A 5,107-nucleotide genomic window follows, 5' to 3' on the forward strand; every position below is an offset into this window, starting at 1 on the left:
CACATCCTCAGAGGCCTCCAGTTTTACAAAACTAGGCCCATAGTAGCAAAACTAAACTGAGTCAACTGTTTCTGGGCAAGTAAAGAGACCACAACAAATGGAGCCCTGGAACTCCACGTTGAGAAGTGGCTTTATCTTGGTGGGGATTCTGGATGGCAGTGGCCCTCCTGAACTGCTATGTGCTACATCACTACATGTTGGCACTGATCAGCAATGGAATGCTGATCCTGGTCATCACAATGAATGTCAATCTCCATGTTCCCATCTACCTCTTGCTTGGGCAGCTGTCTCTCATGGATCTTCTTACCTTAGTTATTAGTCCCAAAGCTGTCATGGATTTTCTGCTCAAAGACAACACTGTCACCAATGGTGATTTTGCCCTTCCTAGAACTGGCACTGAATAGTGCAGAGGACCTCCTTCCAGCATTCATGGCTTATGACAGGTATGTGGCCATTTGTCATCCATTGAACTACATGGTCTTCATGAGGCCAAGTATCTGCTGGCTTATGGTAGCCACATCATGGATTCCAGCTTCTCTGAGTGCCCTTGGACATACCATCTATACTATGCAGTATCCCTTCTGCAAATCCTGGCAGATCAGACACCTTTTCTGTGAGATCCCTCCACTGTTGAAGCTGACCTGTGCAGACACCTCCAGCTATGAACTTATGGTTTATTTGATGGCTGTGACAATGCTCATTCCTCCTCTTTCTGCCATCCTGGCCTCCTACTCATTAATTCTGTTCACTGTGCTCAAAATATCTTCAAATGTAAGCAGAAAGAAAGCTCTTATTTTCTGCTCTTCCTACCTAACTGTGGTTGGGATGTACTGTGGGCCTCTCAATCATGTACATCCTGCCTAGTTCTACCTCCCTTTAACTTTCCTTCTAGCCCACCACCTGCCAGAGGTAGTGAAAAAGAAATACTATGATAAAGGAGAAATGGACCTGTTCAGAAATGATTCTTTTGATCAAAATCTATCTATATATTGTCAAGAAATCATCAGTTCCATTGACAGGACAGCAATGTAGCTCAACCCACTCACAAACACTTTATGGATATACCAGTAGTCCAGTTCAGTAGTGTTGGGATAGCAGCAGTGGTGGCATGACCTAGCAGGAACAGTTAGGCCTCAGCTGAATCAGCACAAATCAGGAGGATGATCCAGGATTACCAGAAATGACAGAAGTCCTTGGCTGTGCTTCTCTCACCAAGGGAAATATTGGTGAATACTCAAGACCAAGAAGCCTTGTACAGTTATCTCTACCAGCAAGCCCCACTCACAGTCCACTGACTCTTATTTACACTTCCTCCAAACATCATGTGTCCTCCATGAGTCTTACCTCAGTACATGAGTCTGCCTTAGCAAACCTCCTCATGAGCCAGTATCACCTGACACCACTCTGCCAATGCGCCCGAGTCTATGGGAGCCGCAAGAACAAACAGAACCTCTTGGGTAAAGTTTGATGTGCTTCTCTCTATAAAGTCATGATAAATAGAGCTCTACTAATCAATGTAAGGTGGACCAGTACGTGTGTGTGTGTGTGTGTGTGTGTGTGTGTGTGTGTGTGTGTGTGTCATTAGCAAAGGATCTTTCATCATGTGTCCTTTTCACATGCTTGCTTTATCAAGGAATACTTTCACCTGTGTCTGCTTCAATAAAACATTCCTTCACAAGTCTGCCTTAGTGAAACATCCTTTCACATATGTCCACTTTAGTAAAACATTCCTTCCCATGTGTGCCCCAGAAAAACACCATCTGGCACAACTGACTTCCCAAAGAACCCAGAAGTTTCCACTTCATTTCCCTCTTCTTAAAGCCTTCCTGTCTTAATTCTTTTATTTCATTATCTCAAAAATATTAAAAGTTTTATTTTTTAACTTTTCAGCATAATTTTCAGAAAGAGACCTTTATGATTTAAAAACAAAGACAAAAAAGCATTGACAGACAAAACTGTGGAACCAATGCCCAGCAATGCTCAGATTAGAGGATCAAGAACACAAGACTATATAGGCCATGGGCTTAGGTAGAAACTAAATACTTCTGTTCTGTTAAAAGAGCATTGCAATAAAATAATTCCAAATGTCATTCTACTACATTCGTAGATCAGTGTCTTGCTTAGCCATCATCTGGGAGATTTTCTTCGGCAGCAGAAGGGAACAAATAGACCCACAACTAGACAAAGTGAAGAGAGTGTGAGGTCTTGGAAAACTCTGTCCTAAATGGGATGTTTCCATTTCCTCTCAGTTCTCAGGAAACTCTGTAGAAGACAAAGTGAAAATATTATAAGAGCCAATGAACATGAAGACATTAGGAAAACAAAGCCTTCAGATGAAACAGGACTGACACACATGGAATTCCAGACTGTGTCAGCATGCTCTGGGCCTGCACAGATCTAAGCCAGATGGGGGCCCAGCACTGAGATGAGCAGTACACACAAGTGCCATCCCTACCCAGAAGCTATCTCCAATTGGTAACTTATTGCAGAGCAAAAATTTACTTTTCTCTGATAAAGTTTCACTGGGTCTACGAACCACACTTAGTGGAAGGCTACATGCTGAGTAATTGATGGCCAATATGAAACAGATTTGACTGTATTTTTGGAGTTTGTATCCTAGTTCTTTTATTATTTTATTATCATTTATTATTATTATTATTATTATTATTATTATTATTATTATTAATATATCCTGTTCCTCTCCTTTCATTCCTGCTTTATTTCATTTCTGCTACTTAATTTCCCTATTTGCCATTTAATTCTCCCAAGATGACTTGCTTTATTTCTTGCTAGTTTTGATATTTTTAATTGAAAATTGATTATATATTGAAAAGTGTTAAACTTTTTAAGAAAAGGTACAGGGAAAAAGATTTTAAAATGAAATTCAACCCAGTCACATCGCTGCAAGGTTTGTCTGGCTAAAAAGATAGACAGTTTAGATTCTGTAGCCTCTATTACTAGAAATCCTCACTAGAGTGATCACCCTCATAGATTCCATGTAGGTCCCACTGAACTTAGTTTCCACATCACTGCCACCCCCAATACTCACTGATTCTATCTTTCCCCGCACTTTTTCTCTCTGTTCATTCCACTGACAATCTGGTCCCTCTTGGTCCTTTCTCCACTCACCTCCAGTCCACCTACAAAATCTCTTCTATTTCCCCTCCCCATGGAGGTTCATGCATCCCTCCTCTTTACATAACCTCATTGGGTCTGTAGATTATAGTTTGATTGTCATTTACTTAACAGCTAATATCCTCTTGTGATGGCTATTCCTGATTGTTGACTTAACTACCTCTGGAACAAACTACAATCTAGAAATGGAGGGCACATCTGTGGTCCAGAACTTGAGGCTAGAAGACACAGGCGTCTGACCCAGATCTTAACATGAGATGACTCATGCTTTTGATCTAGATCTTGTGGCATAGTGGCCTTGAAATGCTTAGGCCCAAGCAAGGTAGGACATTCCCAAAAGACTGAGACAAGCAGATCTCTGAGGTCAAGGCCAGCCTGGAACCGAAAAAAATTCCAAATCTAGGCATGGTGGTACATACCTATTGCTGGAGGCCTACATAAAGACAATTGAAGAAGGAAGACTCAGTCTTCTTCACCTACCTGTATAGAACTTGCCAGCACACCCATTGAAACCTACTTCTTCAGGATACCAGCTTATACAGACCACCAGTAACAACTAGCCTCATGGGACTGAACAACTATTAGATTCTTGGACTTCCCACTCACTGTTGTCCATTGTTGGGTTAAGTTGCATTGCAGACTATTAGTCATTACAATAAACTCCCTTACTACATAGAGACATTCCACATGTTGTGACTAGAGAACCCTGACTAATACATCACTTATAAGTGAACACATACTATGTTTGTCTTTCACGATCTGGGTTAGCTCACTCAGGATGATATTTTGTAATTAGATTCTTGATGGTGTCCCATGGAGATCCCTTAAGGACCAAGGCTGATGCTATGTCAGAGTTACTCTCTGAAATATGAACTGTGGGGACCCCATTGTCAAGAACACCATCCACACAGCACATTGATTGTAGAGAGGCTGAGTTGTTGCTTACACAGAGACTTTATCCTTTAATTCTAGTCTCTTTGACATGGGACGGTTATTTGCAGATTAAAGAAAAAGAAACCTGGATGTCCACGAAGCCACAAAACCCTTGACTTACAATCAATCCTGCCTGCAAGATAAGCTGTAGCAGTGCTGGTACAGAACTTGTTGGGCCAATCAATGTTTAGTTTAACCTGAGGCCCATACCCTAAGAGGAAGCCCATGTTCTACACTGACTGAATATCCCAGAACTGGAAACTGGATAGCCAAGAGACCTACAGTAGAGCCAAACATAACAGGCAAACACACAACAGGGTCACATGGGACTTAGCTTCCTGAGTTATCAGGTGCCAGCATTGTTGCTTCTGTGACACTCACAACAGCTACAGTCATGACCAAGCATATAACCCTTTGTGAGACTCTCAAAGGCCAATAGAGCTGGATAACACAGATCACAACCACCACTGGCAGATTGTCTCTGGATTCTGAGACAATACCATAGTGTTATGGAATACTCTAGATGTCTGCAAGTATATTGTCCAGGATGAGAGTCATTCAGAATGGGTGGCTGTATATACTTCTACACAAACAGCAGCAATCCTATCATTGTCTCTGGTGGATTGACAAGCTGGTCAAGGTATGGAATTTGGCTAATTGCAAATTGAAGACCAACTACATTGGCTACACTGACAATTTGATCACAGTCAGGTTCATCTAACGGTCTCTTCAAATATATCCCTCTGTGCTTTTGGAGGCAAGGATGACCAGACTATGCTGTGGGAACTCAATGAAGGCAAACACCTTTACACACTAGACATTATTGATACCTTGTGCTTCTGTCCCAGCTGCTACTGACTCTTGCTGCCACTGACCCCAGTTTCAAGCTCTGAGACTCAGGGGTAAGATCATTGTAGATGAACGGAAGCAAGAAATTAACCAGCAACAGTAGCAAGGCAGAAAAACCCCAGTCTACCTCTCTGACGTAGTCGGCTGATAGCCAACTCTGTTTGCCGGATATACAGGCAATTTGGTGTGA

General features: G+C 41.9%; 2 pseudogenes; both read left to right on the forward strand.

Moving 5' to 3' along the window:
• On the forward strand, positions 1-974 carry Olr216-ps (olfactory receptor pseudogene 216; annotated as a pseudogene).
• Positions 1,334-5,107, forward strand: Rack1-ps2 (receptor for activated C kinase 1, pseudogene 2; annotated as a pseudogene).

Source organism: Rattus norvegicus, chromosome 1, assembly GCF_036323735.1.
Source record: "Rattus norvegicus strain BN/NHsdMcwi chromosome 1, GRCr8, whole genome shotgun sequence".
NCBI classification, from domain to species: domain Eukaryota; kingdom Metazoa; phylum Chordata; class Mammalia; order Rodentia; family Muridae; genus Rattus; species Rattus norvegicus.